We start from the raw sequence: 21,990 nt of genomic DNA, 5'->3' as shown, positions 1-21,990 counted from the left end.
ATTAATTTCCCAAATTTACAGGGGCCATGCAAATTTCAATATAGATTCAGGGAGGTTTAAGGCTGAATTCCCTCCTTGTAAGATTTTGCTTATTTCTGTGATAGGCACTGAGTGAAGTGTTGAGAAAGCAGGTTCTGGGGCCAGATTAAAATTATGACTCTGGGTTAAAATTCTGATTCTGTCATGTACCAATTATTTAACTTCTATGTGCCTCAATTTTCTCATGTGTTAAATAGGGGGTGATGGTGGTACTACATAGGGTCATCATGAAAATAAAATAAACATAGATAAGGCACTAGCGAGACTAATAAAGAAGAAAAGAGAGAAGATCCAAATAAACACAGTTAGAACTGGCAAAGGTGATGTTACCACTGACACCCCGGAAATAAAAATAACCATCAGACACCATTATATACACAAACACGTACACAAACTGGAAAACCTAGAAGAGATAGATGAATTCCTGGACACATACGCCCTCCCAAGACTGAACCAGGAAGAAAATGATTCCCTGAACAGACCAATAATGAGCTCCAAAATTGAATCAGTACTAAATAACCTACCAACCAAAAAAAAGCCCAGGGCCGGATAGAATCCTAGCCAAATTCTACCATATGTACAAAGAAGAGCTGGTACCATTCCTGCTGAAACTATTCCAAAAAACTGAGGAGGAAGGACTCTTCCCTAACTCATTATATGAGACCATCATCATCTTGATTCAAAACCTGGCAGAGACACAAACAAAATAAAACTTCAAGCCAATATCCTTGATGAACACTGATGAAAGAATCCTCAACAAAATACTTGCAAACTGAATTCAGCAGCACATCAAAAAGCTAATTCGCCGTGATCAAGTAGGCATCATTCCTGGGAGGGAAGGCTGCTTCAACATATGCAAACCAATAAATGTGATTCATCACATAAACAGAACTAAAGACAAAAACCACATGATAATCTCAATAGATGCAGAAAAGCCCTTAATAAAATTTAACATCTCTTCATAGTGAAAACCCTCAATAAACTAGGTATTGAAGGAACATACTTTAAAATAATAAGCACCAGCTATGACAAACCCACAGCCAACGCCATGCTAAATGGGCAAAAGCTGGAAGCATTCCCCTTGAAAACCAGCACATGACAAGGATGCACTCTCTTATCACTCCTATTCAACATAGTATTGGAAGTCCTGGCAAGGCAATCAGGCGAGAGAAAGAAATAAAGTGCATCCAAATAGGAAGAGACAAGTCAAACTGTCCCTGTTTGCCAACAACATGACTCTATGTCTAGAAAACTCCATAGTCTCGACCCAAAAGCTCCTTCAGGCAATAAACAACTTCAGCAAAGTTTCAAAATACAAAATCAACGTACAAAGGTCACTAGCATTACTATACATCAACAACAGCCAAGCTGAGAGCCAAATCAGGAATGCAATCCCATTTACAATTGCCACAAATAGAATAAAATACCTAGCAATACAGCTAACCAGGGAGGTGAAAGATCTCTATAATGAGAACTATAAAACACTGCTCAAAGAAATCAGAGATGACACAAATAAATGGAAAAACATTCCATGCTCATGAATAGGAAAAATCAATATCCTTAAAATGGCCATACTGCCCAAAACAATTTACAGATTTAATGATATTTCTATCAAACTACCAGTGACATACTTCACAGAACTAGAAGAAAAAAAACTATTCTGATATTCAAGTGGAACCAAAGCAGAGGCCAAATAGCCAAGGCAATCTTAAGCAAAAAGAACAAAGCTGGAGACATCATGTCACCCAAGTTCAAACTATAGTACAGGGATATAGTAACCAAAACAGCATGATACTAGTACAAAAACAGACACATAGACCAATGGAATAGAATAGACAGCCCAGAAATAAGGCCACACACCTACAGCCATCTATCTTCAACAAAGCTGACAAAATAAGCAATGGGGAAAGGACTCCCTGTTCCATAAGCAGTGCTGAGACAACAGGCTAGCCATATGCAGAAAATTGAAACTGGACCTTTTTCTTATACCATAAGCAAAAATTAACTCAAGATGAATAAAGATTTAAATGTAAAACCCAAAACTATAAAAACCCTGCAGGACAACCTAGGCAATGCCGTTCCAGATGTAGAAATAGAAAAATATATCATGTTGAATATGACAAAAGCAATCATGACAAAAGCAAAAAATGATAAATGGGATTTAATTAAACGAGAACTTCTGTGCAGTAAAAGAAACTATCAATAGAGTAAATAGACAACCTATAGAACAGGAGAAAAATTTTGTAAACTAGGCATCTGACAAAGGTCTAATATCCAGCATCTATAAAGAACTTAAGCAAATTTACAAACAGAAAATAACCCCATTAAAAAGTGGACAAAAAACATCAACAGACACTTTTCAAAAGAAGACATACATGTGGCCAGCAAGCATATGAAGAAAAGCTCAATATCACTGATATTAGAAAGGCAAATAAAAACCACAATGATATACCATCTCACACTAGTCAGAATGGCTATTATACAAAAGTCAAAAAATAACATACTGGCGAGGTTGCAGAAAAAAAGGAACACTTATACACTGTGGATGGGAGTGTAAATTAATTCAACCATTGTAGAAAGCAGTGTGGCAATTCCTCAAAGAGCTGAAAACAGAACTACCATTCAACTCAGCAATCTCATTACTGGCTATATAACCCAAAGGAAGATAAGTCATTCTACCATGAAGATACATGCACGCAAAAGTTCATTGCAGCACTATTCACAATAGCAAAGACATGGAATCAACCTAAATGCCCAACAAAGACAGATTGGATAAAGAAAATGTGTTAAATATACACTATGGAATACTATGCAGCTATAAGAAAAAGAATGATATCCTGTCCTTTGCAGGAACATGAATGGAGCTTGAGGACGTTATCCTTAGCCAACCAGCACAGAAACAGAAAACCAAATACCGCATGTTCTCACTTGTAAGTGAGAGCTAAATGATGAGTACTCATGGGAACAAAGAGGGGAACAACTGACACTGGGACCTATCTGAGGGTGGAGAGTAGGAGGAGGGAGAGGATCAGAAAAAATAACTATTGGCTTAGTACCTGGATGATGAAATAATCTGTACAACAAACCCTTACAACATAAGTTTACCTATCTAACAAACCTGTACATGTACCCCTGAACCTAAAATAAAAGTTAAAAAGAAGAAAATCAAACAATTAAGTTCTTTTTCTAGTCCCTGGCATAGTCCCTGAAATTGTTTTATGGAAATGGAGTAATCACCAACACCTATTTGATTACAGACACGTGCTATAGTCTGAATGTTTGTCTCCCCTCAAAATTCATGTATTGAAATCCTAACTGCCAACCTGATAGTATTAGGAGTTGTGGCCTTTAGGGAGGTGATTAGGTCATGAAAGCAGAACCATCAATAATGAGATTAGTGCCCTCATAAAACAAGCCCAAGGAAGAACATTCATCCCTTTTACCATGTGAGGACACAGCAAGAAGTTGGCAGTCTGCAATCCAGAAGAGGGTTTTCACCAGAATCCGAACATACTGGCACCCTGATCTTGGACTTCTTAGCTTCCAGAACTGTAAGTAATAAATTTTCATTGTTTATAATCTACCCAGTTTATGTTATGGCAGCTTAAATGGGCTAAGACAACATGCTTGTAATTTATCCCTCCACCTAGATCCTAAAAATTTGAGAAGACTAACAATAAACGCAGGTATACTTAGCAGGCAGGTCAGTGTGATTATTATTCATATCAAAAGGTAGCTGAACCAAAATGCCTTTCAACAGGACAATAGACAAATTAAAGTATATTCATACAGTGGAATATTATTCAACAATTGAAAAGAATACTGCTGCTATATATAACAGTAGGGCTGAACACACAGAAATACAGTGTTACATAACAGAAGCCAGATGCAAAAGAGTACATAAAGTCTGACTCCGTTAAATGAAGTTCAAAACCAGGCAAGATTAACCAATGATGATTAAGGTCAGAATTGTGAGGACTGGGATGTCCCAGTGTTTTGCCCAGAACTTTCCCAGTTTTAGCACTGAAAGTCCCACATTCCAGGAAACCCCTCAATCCTAGGCAACTCATGTCTCAGGCAAACTGTGATAACTGTTCCCCCTAGTATTTCCCCAGAAGTGGAGGTTAGAGACTGAGAAGGATCACAGGGGAAACTTCTGGTGGAGAGTGGTGTGGTTAGAAATGTAGAATTTGATTTAGGAAGTGGTTTGCATGCTGTATACATGTGTCAAATTCATCGTGGATAAAAGTGCTCATCAAAGATTAGAGCACTTTACTCACTTTACAGTATGTATGATACTGCTCATTTGAAAATAAGAAAGGACCTGAGCCTTAAAAGGGTGAGCAGTTGCAGGAATGAGAGGGCCAACAGTGGATGAAATGGGCACCACAAAGGGGCATTTTCTCAGGCTGTCAGTGGATCCTTTCATCTCTACCTTCTTTGACTTTCTCTCACATCTGACCACTGAACTCCAGCATCTGGCACCAGACCTGTTCCCAAGGAAGGAAGACTAGTTAAAGGATCTGGAATTCAAAAATCCATGGCCTTGGATTCGTGATCCAATCCAGTTGTGCACCCTGACAGCAGCACCCCACCCACAAAGCCTCTGGAGCTAAACCCCATCCAGTCAGGGAATCCAGGGCCACCTCGTATACTAGCCAACACTCACTTCCTCTGCCCCCATTTTCTCTGGCTTCAGTCATCTTTTCACAGGCCTGGCTTCCACCTCTGCCAAGCCCCTTCAGACTGATGCTTCAGTCAAGCTGTTTGGTTCTTTTAAGCTGGCTTCACTCCTGGAAGCTTCTGGAAGAAAAGGAATATGATCTCCAAATCCAGTATACCTAAACATGACCAGCACCACCATAGTCACTAAATAAATTTCCTTGTGGTCTTGAGCATCCAGCCCCCATCCTCCTCCTTCCTTCAAAAAACTGGGCCAGGAGTGCTTAGTAAATACTTGGCGTACATGTCTCCAATCCACCTGCCACCCCTAACAGACATCACTAATCAATGCTGACTCTTCCATTTGAGCATGGGTTGAGGTCTTTATCCTCATGTACGCAAGGCTTCCTGTGTGATTCATGAATGAGAGAAGATGAGACCTATTTGTTATCACCACACTGGGTTGCAAATTTACAGTGACTTTCTTGGTTTTATGCCAAAGGCATAGATGATATCTCTACTCTAGCCAGTCTATCTGCTACTCAGAGATGACCTGGACACCCCCCACCCAGCTGCACTAAATGAATTTGGCCATTCCTCCAAGCAGTAGGTCTGGTCCTGACAACTCCAGATCTGATCTGCTCTACTACCTAGTGGATGTTAATTTGTCATTGAAATAGTGGCAAAGAGAAGAATAATCTTCCTCTTCTTCTTTGCTTTTTTACTATTAATATTATTTTTATTGAGGTACTGATATCAACAATATGCACTGATCTTAGGTGTTCAGTTGGATGAGTTTTGACAATTGTATACTGTCATGTACCTACCACCCAAAACAAGACAGAACATTTTTCATCGCCTCAGAATTTCCATTGCTGGTGGAACATTTCTTATCACAGTGAAAAGCCAACGAAAAGTTATCCTTCCATTTCCTTTATGTGGATGGGTTCAGATTCCTAGATGCTTGTTAAATTTCACTCCTGCAAGGGACTACTCCAACTCCAGCTATAATCTCAAACAGCACCTTGTAATTTTCTGTCTAAAACAAAGAAAACTCCATTCCACTTCTGTTCCTGAACTATTGTGTTTTATCTCCCCAGGCTTTGTTGACCTTCTAAAAGTTTTTATATGTTTTCTTATATCCTGGCTCCTCCACTCATCTTATTTATTGAAGTACCAGTTTTTCAGAATAGACTGTGTAAGACCTTTTATAGCACTGCACAGCAATCTTGTATATTAGGTATCTTGTGGGAGGGCTGTAAACTCAGGAGATTGTGTTAGATATAGTCTTGTGGCTGCTGTAATATTTTTCTTGTGTCTTCTTCTCCATAATATTATACATTATTAGAGTCTATGACTTAAAATCCATTCTTGTCAACTTAAAAGATGTGTGATACACTCCACATAACCGTTTTTTACTACTCCAAATTTGTATCAACTTCATCAGCCCAGAGAAAGGAGAAGTGTTTATTATGAATTTTTAAAATTAAGGTAAAATTAACATATAATAAAGTACAAGGATTTTAAATGTATGGTTCAATGAACTTTGGTAAATGTATATACATACCTATGTCGCCACCATTCCAATAAGGGCATAGATCATCGTACCATTCCAGAAAACTCCACCTCTCCCATTCCAGTCAGTCGTACCCTAAAGAAGCAACCATTGTCCTAATCTCTATTACCACAGCTTTTTAGCCCATTCTAGAACTATGCATAAATGGAATCATATAGTATGTCCTTTTTTCTGTCTAGTATCTTTCCATGAACTTCATGTTTTTGAGATTCACCTATGTTGTTTTGTTTATCAGTATTTTGTTCCTTTATATTGCTGAATAGGATTCAGTGATACAGAATCTACAGCAATGTGTTTATTCTTCTGTGGAAGGATATTTAGGCTGTTTTCCAGTTTGGGCTATTATTAATAAAGCTGTTATAACAATTTTGTAAAAATGTGCATTATAATATTATTTATAATAGCTAAAAACCAGAAATGACTTGAATATTCAGCAATAAGGGGTTAGTTAAAACAGTATACAGTAATACAAAAAACTGAAATCATTAAAAATTACATTACTAAAAATTCTTTGTGGAATGAAAAATATAATAGAAGGTTTAAGGGGAAAAATAGAATGCAAAATAGTTTTTGCAGTATATTCTCAACTCTGTTAAATATATATGTATATATCCATAAATATATATATATATATTATGACAATATAGCAAAATATTAATGAAAAAATTAAATGTGGCAAAGAATTATGAACTGCCTCCCATTTATTAATAGTGGGAGGCAGTTCATAATTCTTTGCCACATTTCACCAGATGATGTAGAATGTGCCAGGTTCTGTTCGTCAATCTCTGTGCCAAAGCACGTTAAAAATAAATCATTTCCAGGTATTCTCATGTGCTTGCCAGCAGTGACCTTGACAGCATAAATGTGAAAGATATCTAACTTGACTTATCCAGAAGGAGACACACATAGGCAAGAGTGTGAAGGAAATAGTTATGAAAACCTGTCCCTGCCATTTCTCCAGTCTCAATGCAGTGGCTTTGTTTGGACCCTCATTACTTCTCACCTGGATTATTTCAATTGACTTCTACCTACTCCCCTGCCACTGATCTCCCCCTACCTCTATCCTTCATACCGCTGACAATGTGATCTTTCTAAATTATTCTCTGATCAAAGAACTTCCTTTGTAATTCTGCAATGGCTTCCCCATGTCTGCAGAATGATGGCCACACTCCACATGCTGTTAAAGGCTCTCCATGGAGCAGCACCTACCTCTTTGTCACTTCTAATTCTATACCCAAGTGTTTCCTCTTGTCATTCTTCAGACCATGCCCAAGACCAGCAGGTCCAGATTACATGGGGTCAGTTAGAAACCAAAAACAGAGGTGGGGTTCAAAAGACCAGAATGCAGACCTAAGTAGTTGCTTTGCATTCTGGCCAACAAAGGCACCATACCGAGATACTAACCGACACCATAACGCTGCAAGAAACATGGTCCACAAGTCTTCCAGGTTTGTCCTAGCCAGCTTCCCCACAAAGCCTGGGGTGCTCTTTTTAACTTTTCCCCTGTCAAGAGGCAACCGCTGGTCAGCAACTACCCACAGAAGAAGCATCTGTCCCTTCCCAATCCTAGCAGTGGAGAGGTGATCCAATTAACTCCTGGTGTTTGCATTAAGTCTTCCTCATTAAGGGAGGTCTATCTACATCTGGAAGAAAAATGATAAAACCTATCATAACAAAAACAAAGGAAAATATAAAACACGCTAGTAGGTCGGACACACAATTTAGAAAGAGAAAGAAGCCAAATGTTAGTACTACAGAAAACCACCAAACTGCAATGAAACCTAATAAGAGAGAAATAAAGGAACAAAGCGTATTCAAAACAACAAGAAAGTCACCAAACTGTGGTGGTAGATTATAACAGAGAAAGAAAGGAACAAATGATAATCAAAACAACCAGAAAACAATTCACAAAATGACAGAAACAAGTCATCACCTACCAATAATAACCTTGAATGTAAATGAATTACAATCCCATTTAAGAGATGTAAACTACCACAGTCCCCAGAGTGTGATATTCCCCTTCCTGTGTCCATGTGATCTCATTGTTCAATTCCCACCTAAAACTTAAAGTATAATAAAATAAATAAATTAATAAATTAATTAAAAAAGAAAATATAAAAAAAGAGATGTAAACTAAATGAATTTTAAAAATTATCCAAGTATATGCTGACTACAAGAAACTTACTTCACCTGTAAAGACAGATACAGACTGATAATAAAGGAATGGAAAAAGATATCACACAAGTAGAAGCCAAAAGCTAGCAGAAGTAGCTATACTTATATCAGGTAAAATTGAATTAAGTCAAAAGCAGTTAAAAAAAAAAAAAGACAAGGAAGGTCATATTATAATGATAAAGGGTTCAATTAAGCAATACAATACAACAATTCTCAATATATATGCACCCAACACTTAAGCACCCAGATATATATAGCAAACATTATTAGATCTAAAGGGAGAGATACACTCCAATGCAATAATATTTGGGAACCTTAACACCCCACTGTCAGCATTAGACAGATTATCTAGACAGAAGATCAACAAAGAAACACTAGATTTAAAGTGCGATTTAGACCAAATGGACCTAACAGACATTTACAGAATGTTTTAAACAACAGCTGCAGAATACACATTCTTCTCATCAACACATAGAACATTCTCCAAGATAGACCGTATGTTAGGCCACAAAACGAGTCTCAACAAATTTAAAAATTTGAAATTATATCAAATATCTTCTCAGACGACAGTGAAATAAAACTAAAAATCAATAACAAGAAGAACCTAGAAATTATATAAACACATGGAAATTAAACAATTTGCTCCTAAATGACTACTGGGTCAGTGAAGAAATTAAAAAGTAGAATTTTAAATTTCTTGAAAAAAATATTAAAAGACAACATACCAAAACCTATGGGAAAGGGCAAAAGCCATGCTTAGATGGAAGTTTAAAGCAATAAACACCCACATCAAAAAAGCAGAAAGATTTCAAACAAACTAATGGTGCACCTCAATGAACTAGAAAAGAAAGAACAAGTCAAACTCAAAATTTAAAAGAAAACAATAATAAAGGTCACAGTAGAACAAAACAAAATAGACACTAAAAAAATACAAAGGATCAACAAAATAAAAGTTGGTTTTTTTGTAAAGATAAACAAAATCAATAAACTGCTAGCTAGACTAACCAAGAAAAGAGAGAAGACCAAAATAAAATCAGAAATGGAAAAAAAGATGCATTGCAACTGATACCACAGAAATACAGAGGATCATTATAACTACTATAAACAACTATACACTAACAAATTGGAAAACCTAGAGGAAATGGGTGACATACAAACTACCAAGATTTAACCATGAAAAAGTCAAAAATCTGAACAAACCAGCGATGAGTAATAAGACTGAATAAAATGTTTCCCAAAAAAGAAAAGCCCAAGATAGCTTTACTACTGAATTCTACCAAACTTACAAAGAAGAATTAACACCAGTTATCAAATTATTCCAAAAAATTGAAGAGGAGGGAATTCTTTCTAAATCATTCTATGAGACCAGCATTACCCTGATACCAAAATCAGACAAGGACACAAGAAAAAGAGAAAACTACAGGCCAATATCTCTGATGAACATAGGTTCTAAAATTTCAGCAAAATACTAGCAAATCAAACCCCACATACATCAAAAAGAAAATAGGCTATGATCAAGTGGGATTTATCCCAGAGATGCAAGGATGGTTCAACATATGCAAATTAACAAATGTGATACATCATATCAAAAGAATGAAGTAGAAAACCAATAAGATGGTATCAATAGATGCAGAAAAAATATTTGATAAATTCAATATCCTTTCATGACAAAATTATTGACAAATGAGGTATTAAAGGAACATACCTCGATATAATGAAGGCCGTGTATGACAAACCCACAGGTAACATCATACTGAATGGGGAAAAGCTGAAAGCCTTTCCTTGAAGAACTGGAACAAGACAAAGATACTTATTTTCACCACTCCTATTTAATGTTGCAGTAGAAGTCCTAGCCAAAGCAATCAGACAAGAGAAAGAAATATAAATTGGAAAAAAAAAGGAAGTCGGTGTGTCCCTATTTGTGGATGACATGATGTTATAGAGAGAGAAACCTAAAAATTCCAACATAAAAACTCTTAGAACTGATAAAAGAATTCAGAAAAGTTGCAGGATACAGAATCAACATAAAAAATCAGTAGTCTTTTCCTACACTCATAATGAACTAGCTGAAAAAGAAATTTAAAGAGCAATTCATTTACAGTAACAACAACAACAACAAAAAATACCTAGGAATAAAGGTAACCAAAGAGGTGAAAGACCTCTACGAGGAAAGCTATGAAACACTATTGAATGAAATTGAAGACCCAACAAATGAAAAGACATCCCATGCTCACAGAACAGATGAATTAATATTGTTAAAATGTGCAAACTACCAAAAGCAATCAACAGATTCAATGTAATCCCTATCACAATACCAATGACATTCTTCACAGAAATTTAAAAAATAATAATAATTCTAAAGTGTGTATCAAACCATAAAAGAGCCCAAATAGTCAAAGCAATCCTAAGCAAAAATAACAAAGCTGGAGACATTGCACTACCTGACTTCGAAATAAACTACAAAACTATACTAACCAAAAACAGCATGGCACTGGCTTAAAAGCAGACACAAAACCAATGGAACACATTAGAGAACCTAGAAATAAATCTACAGATGTACAGCCAACTGATTTTCAACAGAGGCACCAAGAACATGCATTGGCAAAATAACATCCTTTTCAATAAATGCTGCTGAGAAAAATGGATATCCATATGCAAAAGAATGAAACTAGATGCCTATCTCTCACCACATACAAAAAAATCAACTGACCTGAGGTCACCAGTTCAAGACCAGCCTGGCCAACATGGTGAAACCCCGTCTCTAATAAAAATACAAAAAATTAACTGGGCATGGTGGTGGGCACCTGTAATCCCAGCTACTCAGGAGGCTGAGGCAGGAGAATCACTTGAGCCCAGGAGGCAGAGGTTGCAGTGAGCCGAGATCCTGCCAGTGCACTCCAGCCTGGGCGACAAAAGCGAAACTCCATCTCAAAAAAAAAAAAAAAAAAAAAATCAACTCAAAATTGATTAATGGCTTAAGCATAAAGCCCAAAACTATAAAATTACTAAAAGAAAGCGTAGCAACAATGCTCTAGGACAGGAGTTTCCAACCCCTAGGCCATGAATCAATACCAGTCCTTCGCCTGTCACAAACCAGGTGGGCAGCAGGCAAGTGAGCATTACTGCCGGAGCTCCACTTCCCATCAGAGCAGCTGCAGCGTTAGGTTCTCATAACAGCATGAACCCTATTGTGAACTGTGCATGTGAGGTATCTAGATTGCACACTCCTTATGATAATCTAATGCACCCTCCCACCCCCTGCCACTGCCGGTCTGTGGAAACATTGCCTTCCATGAAACTGGTCCCTGGTGCCAAAAAGGTTGAGACTGCTGCTCTAGGACATTGATCAGGGCAAAAATTTTATGGCTAAGACCTCAAAAGTGCAAGAAATAAAAAACAAAAATAGACAAATGGGGCTATATTAAACTAACTTCTGCACAGCAAAGGAAACAATCAACAGAATAAAGGGATAACCTTTTGAATAGGAGAAAATATTTCCAAACTATGTACCTGACAAGGGACTACTTTCTGGAATATGAAAGAAACTCAACTCAACAAGAAAAAATAATAATATTCTCATTAAAATGTGAGCAAAGGGTCTGAATAGACATTTCTCAAAAGAAGACATACAAATGGGCAACTCACATTTTAAAATGCTTAACTTCAATAATCATAAGGGAAATGCAAATCAAAGCCATGATGCGATATCCCCAGTTAGAATGGCTATTATCTGTCAATTATTAAAAAGTCAGAAAATAACAGATGCTGGTGAGGTTGTAAAGAAAAAGGAATGCTTATACACTGTTGGTTGGAGTTTAAGTTAGTTCTGCCATTGTGGAAGACAGTGTGCTGATTACGCAAGGATCTAAAGACACAAATACCATTCGGCTCAGCAATCCCATTACTCAGTATATAACCAAAGTAATATAAAGTGTTCTATTATAAAGATACAGGAAAGTGTAAGTTCATTGCAGCACTATTTGCAATGGCAAAGGCATGGAATCAACCTAAATTCCCATCAATAATAGACTGGATAAAGAAAATATGATTCTTACACAACACAGAATACTATGCAGCCATAAAAAAGAATAAGGTCATGTTCTTTGCAGGGACATGGATGGAGCTGGAGGCCATTATCCTTAGCAAACTAACACAGGAACAGAAAAGCAAATACTACATGTTCTCACTTATAAGCAGGAGCTTAATGATGAGAACATGGACACATAGAGGGGATCAACACACACTAGGGCCTATTAGAGGGTGGAGGGTAGGAAGAGGGAGAGAATCAGGAAAAATAACTAATGAGTACTGGCTTAATACCTAAGTGTTAAGTAATAATCTATAAAACAAACCCCCATAACATGAGTTTACCTTTGTAACAACCCTGCACATGTACCCTGAACTTAAAATAAATGTTACATAAAAATAATCGCTATTATTAAAAAGACAAAAAGTAACAAATGCTGGTAATAATGCAGAGAAATGGAAACTCTTCTACACTGTTGGTGGAAATGTAAATTAGTATAGCCATTAAATAAAATAATATGGAGGCTCCTCAAATAACTAAAAATAGAGCAACTACCTGATCCAACAATGCCACTACTGGGTATTTATCCAAAAGAAAGGAAATAAGTATATCAAAGGGATACTTGCACCCCCATGTTTATTGCAGCACTATTCACAATAGTTAAGATATAGAATCAACTTAAGTATCTATCAATGAGTGTATGGATAAAGAAAGTGTGGTGTATATATATATACACAATGAAGTACTGTTAAGATATAAAAGAGAATGAAATTCTGTCATTTGCAGAAACATGGTTAGAACTGGGGGTCATTGTATTATGTCAAATAATCCAGGCACCAAAAGACAAATACCAAGTTTTCACTCATATGTAGGAGCTAAAAATGTTGACCTCATAGAGGTAGAGAGTAGACTGAGAGTTACCAGAGGCTAGGAATGATGTGAGGTGGTGACAAAAAGAGGTCAATAATGAGTACAAGCACATAGGTAGAAAGAATAAGTTCTAGTGTTCAAAACACAATAGGGTGATTATCATTAACAATAATAGATTGTATATTTCAAAATAGCTAGTAGAGAAGAAATGTTCTCAACACAAAAAAAGGATGAATGTTTGATATGGTGGGTAGGTAAACTAAATACTATGGTTTGAAAATTACACATTGTATGCATGTATCAAAATATCACATAAACCCTCATAAAAATGTACCCATATTATGTATCAGCTAATAAACAAAGTCTTCCCCAGACTAGGAGGCAACAACAGGTTAGTGATTACCCACAGAGGGAGCATCTGGTCTCACCCAACCCAAGTTGCTAAGTAATGACCAGCAATCCATGGTGCTCTGCTTATGCCTACCCTAGGCTGGGAGGCAAGCCCAAGTCTACATATAAACTGTGGAGCATAGCCTTTGGCCCTGCCCACTCTGTGTGGTTGAGCATCAATCCCAGAGACCTCACCCAGCCTTACAGCCAAGCACATAACCCTGTCCAACTACAGATTCCAAATAACAGCACTGCCCAGCCAGGAAGACAACCTGCCCAATATGCAACCCTGTCCCAGCAGAGATTATTACAAAGCCCAGGCAATAGTTCCACCTTACTACAGAGTCCGGCCAGTGTTCTCACCAGACCATGGAACACAATAAACAGTATCAATCAACTTTAGAACACAGAAAGCAACCAAGCCCAACTAGAGAGCTTGACACCAAGGTCTGCTTTCCTTAATTGCTACTAGTGGCCCATCCAGAATTTCAGGCTAGGCTAAACAGTAAAGGTCTATTACCACCAAATAATACCTGCAAAGGCCAAAAGTGGTGGTCACCTCTTCAAATGACCAGACATCAATGAATGTACACAAAGATTATGAAAAAATCAGAGAAATATAACGCCACCAGAAGAAACATAAATCTGCAGAGAATATGGAGATCTAGGAAATGATTAACAAAGAATTCAGAATAATTATTTTAAGGAAGTTCAGAAAATGCCAAGAAAATATGGATAGAAAATTAAATAAAATTTGGAAAATTATTCATGAGAAGCTTGACAAGGAAATAGAAATAACAATAAAACAAATAGAAATCCTAGAAATAAAGAATACAATAACTGAATTTAAAAATTCATTGGAAGCTTCAATAGTAGAATTGATCAAGCAGAAGGAAGAATCAGTGAGCTTAAAAATAAGCTATTTGAAATTATTCAATCTGAAGAGCAGAAAAAAATAGAATGAAAAAAAGTCTATAGGAATTATAGAATATCAGGTGAACAAATATTTACAGGTTTCTGAAGTAAAAAAGAAAAAAGCCTAGAAAGCACATTTAAGGAAATAATGATTGAAAATTTTCCAAATCTTAGGAAATATGACAATATCCAGGTACAGGAAGCTCAGATGTTGCCAATCAAATTCAGTTCAGAGTTTACCAAGATACATCATAATCAAATTAGCAAAAATCAAAGACAAAAAAAAAGAGAATTCTAAAAGCAGCAAGGGATAAGAAACATTACATTTAGGGGGATCTCAATCAGTCTTTTAGTGGATTTCTAAGCCAAAATTCTTTAGGAGAATAGAGAGTGGAAAAATAAATTCAAAGTGCTAAAGAAAAAAATACTGCCAACCAAGAATATTTTATTGGGCAGATCTGTCCTTCAGAAATAAAAGAAAAATAAAAATTTTCTTAGAAAAACAAAACTTAAGGGAGTTTATTACTACTAAGCCTGTTTTACAGGAATTGCTAAAGGGAGTTCTTTAGGCTGAAAAAAAAAAGGCTGCTAATTAATAACAAAGAAAATGAAGGTAAAAAGACTTAATGGTATAAGTAGCACATCATCATCCTCAGAATTCTCTAATACTATAAATGTGGTGTGGAAAGCAATTTTATCCCTAGTAGTAGAGTTAAAAGATTAAAATATTAAAAACAACTACTGCTACATAAATTGTTAAAGAATATAAATTATAAAAGCAAATGTAAATTTGACATCAAAATCATAAATGGTGGAGGGGAAGGGAGGGAAAATATCACTTTTGTATGTGATTAAAGGCAAGTTATTATCAGCTTAAAGTAGCTTGTTATAAGGATAAGGTATTTCATGTAAGCCTCAGGGTAACCACAGAGCAAAAAATTATCGTAGTTGCATAATATAAAAAGAAAGGATTAAAAGGATATCATCATAAAAATCATGAAACTACAGAGGAAGTCAGCAAGAGAGGAAGAAGCAAGAAACCTACAAAACAATCAGAAAACAAATTACAAAGTATCAGTAGCACATCCTTGGCTATTAATATTTACCTTGAATGTAAATAGATTTAATTATCTAATAAAATTATATACAGTGAATAAATGAAACAAACAAACAAAATTCAATGTATGCTGCCCACAAGACACCCTCTTTACTTGTATGGACACACACAGACTGAATGTAAAGGGATGAAACAAGGCATTCCATGCAAATGGAAACCACAAGAGAGCAGAGGTGGCTATACTTACATCACACAAAAATACACCTTAAGTCAAAAACTATAATGAGAGACAAATAATGTCATTATGTAATAATAAAGGGGTTAATTCACTAAGAAGATATAACAATTATAAATACATATGCACCCAACACCAGAGCATCTAAAGCCATTATTAAATAATTTAAATTATTAAATAATTTAAAGGGAGAGATAGACTGCATTATTATAATAGCAGACACCTTCAATACCCCATTTTCAGCAATGGATATATTATAAGACAGAAAATCAATACAGAAACATTGGACTTGAATTAGACCAAATAGACCTGACAGACATATATAGGACATTCCATCCAGTAGTAGTAGAATACACATGCTTCTCAAGTGTAAATGGAACATTTTTTAGAATAGATCTTCTCTTAGGCCCCAAAACAAATCTTAACAAATTTAGGAGGACTGAAATCATATCAAGTACATTTTTGGATCACAGTGGCATGAAAGTAGAAATCAGTAACAGAAGGAATCTTAGAAAATACACAAATACGTAAAACTTAAACATGATCCTAAACAACCAACAGGCAACAGAAGAAAGCAAAAAGAAAATTAAAAAAAAAAAAAAACTTAGCGTGTAATCCCAGCACTTTGGAAGGCTAAGGCAGGCAGATCACCTGAGGTTGGGAGTTCAAGTTCAGCCTGACCAACATGGAGAAACCCTGTCTCTATTTAAAAAATACAAAATTAGCCAAGCATGGTGGTGCATGCCTGTAATCCCAGCTACTCGGGAGGCTGAGGCAGGAGAATGCTTGAACCCAGGAGGAGGAGGTTGCAGTGAGCCGAGATTGCACCATTGCACTCCAGCCTGGGCAACAAGAGCAAAACTCCACCTCAAAAAAAAAAAAAAAAAAAAAAAAAAAACCTTAAAACAAACAAAAACTGGAATACAACATACCAAAACTTGTGACATGCCACAAAAGCCGTCCCATGAGGGAAATTTGCAGTAATAAATGCCTGTATCAAACAAGAAGACTACAGATAACATTACACTTAAGGAACTAAAAGAGGAAGAATAAACTAAGCCCAAAGTTAACAGAAGAAAGGAAGTAACAAAGATCAGAGCAGAAATAAAGAAACTAGAAAAAAATAGAAAAGTCAACAAAACTAAAGATTGGTTTTTTGAAGACATAAACAAAAATGACAAATCCTTTGCTAGACCAACCTGGAAAAAAAGAGTTTAAAATTATATATAACCTTGGAATTGATGGAAAAACATTGATTTTCCAAATTTATAAAGGCCATGCACACTCTTTTCAACCTTTGAACATACAATGGGGAAACAATTTTTGACCTTTACACCATATACAGAAATCAAATCAAAATGTATTAAACACTTAAATATAAAATCTGAAATTCTAAAACTACTAGAAGAAAATATAGGAATAAGCTCCATGGCATTGCTCTGGGCAATGCTTTTTTTGGTATCACCCCAAAAGTGCAAGCAGCAAAAGCAAAAATAGACAAATGGTATGGCATCAAACTAAAAAGCTTCTAGAAAGCAAAGAAAACAATGAACAAAGTGAAGACAACCCAAAGAATCATGGAAAATATTTACAACCATACATCTGATAAGGGGTTAATATTTAAAATATGTAAGGAAGTTGTATTAGTTCATTTTCATGCTGCTGATAAAGACATACCCAAGACTGGGTAATTAATAAAGAAAAAGAGGTTTAGTAGATTCACAGTTCCACGTGGCTGGGGAGGCCTCACAATCATGGCAGAAGGCAAAAGACACATCTTACATGGCAGCAGGCAAAAGAGAGAATGAGAGCCAAGTGAAAGCAGAAACCCCTTATAAAACTATTAGACCTCATGAGACTTTCTACCATGAGAAGAATATAGGGGAACAGCCCCTATGATTCAGTTATCTTTTGTCAGGTCCCTCCCACAACATGTGGGAATTATGGGAGCTACAGTTCAAGATCAGATCTGGGTGGGGACACAGCCAAACCGTAATAGAATTCAAACAACTCAGTAGTAAGAAAAAAAAAAAACCTGATTGAAAAATGGGCAAAGGACTTGAATAGACATTTCTCAAAAGAAGACATACAAGTGGCCAATAAGTACATGAAAAAATGCTCAGCATCACTAATAATTAGGGAAATGCAAACTAAAACCACAGTAAGATGTCACTTTACACCTTTTAGAACGGCTTTTATAAAAAGATACGTGTTTGAGAAGATGCAAAGAAAAGGTGCTATTTTACGTTGTTGGGTAAATTAGTATAGCCATCATAAAAAACAGTATGGAAGTTCTTCAAAAAACTAAAAACAGAACTAAATTATGTTCTAGTAATCCTACTTCTAGGTATATAGCCAAAAAAATGAAATCAATATGTTCAAGGTATATCTGTACTCCCATGTTCATTGCAGCAATATTCGCAGTAGCCAATATATGGCATAAACCTAAGTATCCGACAATTGAACAGACTTTTTAAAATGCAGTATATATACAGAATGGAATTCTATTTAGCATTAAATGGGGAGGGGGGAAATCCTGCCATTTCTAACATCATGGATGAATGTGGAGGACAGTATGCTAAGTGAAATAAGTCAAGAAGAGAAAGAAAAATATCACATGATCTCACTTATATGTGAAATGTAATAAAGTTCAACTCATAGAAGTAGAGAGTAGAATGAGAGTTACCAGGGGTTAGAGGACAAGAGAGGGAGGGAATGAGGAGCTGTTGATCAATAAGCACAAAGTTTAAAGTAAACAGAAGGAATATGTTTTGAGACCTATTACACAGTAGGGTAATAGATCAATAATAATAATGTATTGTATATTTCAGACTAACTAAGAGCAAATTTTAAATGTCTCACCATAAAAAAGACAGGGAGGTAATACATATCTTAACTAGCTTGACGTAATCATTCCACATTGTATACATATATCAAAACTTCACATTGTGCCCCAGAAATGTATACATTTATGATTTGCCAATTGAAAATAACATAATAAATTAAAAGAAAAATTTTAAAAAGAATCTATGAGCTAGTTTTGTTGATACTATTATTACACATTTTCTATAGGCCTGAGATCAGAGTTGCTAACAAAAACCCTGGAAGAACTAGTCATATAAATGCCCATTTTAAAGCCTCTAATCAACAGACACAATCTTTTTGACAGGGAGTATTCCTTTTTTTTCTTTTTTTTTTCTTTTTAATTATACTTTAAGTTCTGGGATACATGTGCAGAACGTGCAGGTTTGTTACATAGGTATACATGTGCCATGGTGGTTTGCTGCACCCATCAACCCGTCATCTATATTAGGTATTTCTCCTAATGCTATCCCTCCTCTAGCCCCCCACCCCCCTGGACAGGCCCCGGTGTGTGATGTTCCCCAACACGGAGTATTCTTAACAGTGTATTAAATTGCAGTCTTTCTTAGGTTTAGCATTGCATATTCTCAGTTTATTTCCAGAGACATAAGGATGGTAAAGTTTCTCAAAATTATATATTAACAACAGATGGGTCAGTGTAGCGAGAATGGGAAGAGCAGAGTATAAAGAGGCTTTGGTTTTATTTCTGAATGTAAATGAGCTTCATTCTCTGTTCTCAACCTTGGTTCTGCAGCCACCTTGAATCTGCAGCTTCCTGGGACAGCTCATAGCCCTAATGAATCAATCTGCCTGACTAAATTTTTCTTCATTTAAGAAATAAATAAACTTTCTCTTTTGAAACCTCTGATGGCCAAGTGAAATAATCTATCTCTTGCTTTGGAGTTCACAGACTCCTAAGTCATTATAGATGGCTAAGATGTCTGCCTGTAGTTCTTTGTTCAAATTTCAGACCATATTCAGTTCTTAATCTTTCATCATAAATTAGCATGTCAGGCCTCTTCATCACTCTTGTGTGTTGTGTTCTGAACTGGTTCCAGAATAATAAATCAATTAGTAAATGTTTATAAAGTGCTTTACAAGATGAAAACTGTGGATAAGAGTAGCAGGTTATGGAAACAGAAAAGTGCACTTAAAAGTGAATCTGGTGTTCTAGGTGTGGCCCTTGTAGGCATGCAGCCTTGTTTCTCAGAAACTTCTCAGTAATCTCACTGAGGTGGATTGATTCATTTCCCCATTGATATCTCCCTTATTTCTTAGAAGCAAAGCACATCATATTTCTTTGCAATACTTGTTTGAGTTGAAGGACAAGGACGGCCCCATTTTTACAGCAAGAGAGCTTATACTTGGATACTAAAACTTTCTGATGGCCAAAAAAATGGGAACAAAGGAATAATCAGCAAATGAGACTGTGGAGTTTCTATTAATGGAGATCCTCAGGAAAATAAACAAACATGCAAAATAAAAAAGAGTACTCTTGAATTAAGACTATGGATGGCAAATAATCTTCAATGTAAGTGCCAATTTTGAACAATTGGTATTAGCTGCCTATAAAAAATGGTTTTAAAATAACATGAAGGCCATGTAAAGGAAAGTATCACAATCAATTAATAATGTTTGCCCTGCATTTGGAGGAAGCCATTTGCCAGTAAACAACTTGAAGGCAAGACATTGATGATGGTCTTACACAGGACAGGTCTTCTCCTGCTCTAAAAGATTTCAGATTTTGATGAAAACAACCTTACAGTATGCTCTACATTCCTTACAAGACATAGGACCTATCAGTGAACATCAGCTTCATACCTGTTCTATATAGAGATTTACGCTAAGCTCTTGGAGGTGAGCAGAACAGAATATATTTAATTTGTATCATGCCCTAAGTTTACAAAGATTTGCATCTATGTCCTCTTATTTTACACTCTTTCATTTTTCAACAGGTATTTACTGTGTTTATTACATGCCAGGTAGTATACTATGAGTTAGATATAATTGGTAAATTAATAAATAAAATAAATATTGACTCTACCTCTCTGGGGTTTACGTTCTCATGGAAGATAAGAAATAAGAGTTAGGTATGGACTCCCTTTTGAAGATGAGAAAATTCATGCTCAAATAACACATAAGTCACCCATGAAGAAAAATGACACTTGTAGGGATCAATACTGCAGCCAAAAGCTCCCACTATAATTTCTCTCTTCCACTTAGTTATCCTGAGCTCCTATTCCATTGTCTCATGTGGCCCCTGATCTCAGACTGACAGCTTCTGGATTGCACTACTCTGGTATCTTTTGGACAATATTAACTTTTGGGGGCTTTACATGGTATTATGAGGTCTCTCCAATGATGCCCCCCATTCCACAGGTCCTGCAGCTCCTTCAGAGAATGGTCCTCCTGGTATGAAATAGGGAAAGGGGGTTTATAAATAATCTTGAATCAAGCCAGACTTCCAACAGTTACATTATAGGTGACTAAGATGTCTGCCTATAGTTCTTTGTTCACATTTCAGATCATACTTGGTTCTTAATCTTTAATCATAAATTAGTACATCAGGCCTTATCATCACTCCTGTTTTGTGTTGTGTTCTGAACTAGTTCAGATCCAAGATGGAGAAGAGGGGGAAAGGCATTGCAGGTGGAGAGAGTCGCAGACTAGAAAGAAAAAAAATGATATAAGCTACATGTGAAGATAGAAAATCACAAAATGAGTGAGTTCAGGGAAAAATGAGTAGACAGCTTTGGTTAACCCACAGGAAAAATGAAAATATTATTTAGTGCATATGTACCAGGTGCTTTTAGAAAAATGATTTCATTCATTAATCTTCATAACAACTGCATGAGCTAGAAAGGCAGACATCTTTTCTCTGTATATGCAGGGTAACTAATATTCATTGTGGTCAAGTAACTTGTCCAAGGTCATAACCTAGTAAGTGTCAGAGCCAGGATTCATGCCCATGGCCTTTCCATCTCCATATCCAGAGCTCCCTCCACTCAAAACATTCACAGTGGGGTGTACAAGGTACTCAATGCACAATAGGGTGAGATTTATGGAAAGAGTAAAAGTAGACATCAAATTTGGGCTGGAGAGAAGAGAGACAATATTTGCCAATTTGACAATGTTGCTCTTACCTGCTCTTGCATGACATAATGTGTTGAGAGGAAGGTGGG

At 36.2% G+C, this 21,990-nt stretch overlaps 2 long non-coding RNA genes across 5 annotated transcripts in view; one reads left to right on the top strand and one right to left on the bottom strand.

The window, feature by feature from the left end:
* The window catches only part of LOC134809867 (uncharacterized), an 83,845-nt gene that overhangs the window by 34,297 nt on the left and 27,558 nt on the right, over positions 1 to 21,990 (bottom strand). The window lies entirely within an intron of this gene.
* LOC104005991 (uncharacterized) overlaps positions 3,211 to 21,990 on the top strand; it is a 44,678-nt gene continuing 25,898 nt past the window's right edge. For 2 of the 4 annotated variants that reach the window (XR_008547442.2, XR_001716769.2), the window contains exon 1: positions 3,213 to 3,590. This is a non-coding gene — a long non-coding RNA (uncharacterized LOC104005991). Of the gene's footprint in view, positions 3,591 to 21,990 lie in introns of all 4 variants that reach the window. The other 2 variants (XR_679502.3, XR_008547443.2) reach the window with 2 other exon arrangements.

This window comes from Pan troglodytes, chromosome 3 (assembly GCF_028858775.2).
Source record: "Pan troglodytes isolate AG18354 chromosome 3, NHGRI_mPanTro3-v2.0_pri, whole genome shotgun sequence".
NCBI classification, from domain to species: domain Eukaryota; kingdom Metazoa; phylum Chordata; class Mammalia; order Primates; family Hominidae; genus Pan; species Pan troglodytes.
Note: the sequence above shows the minus strand (reverse complement) of the source record. Positions and strands in the feature narration are given on the sequence as shown.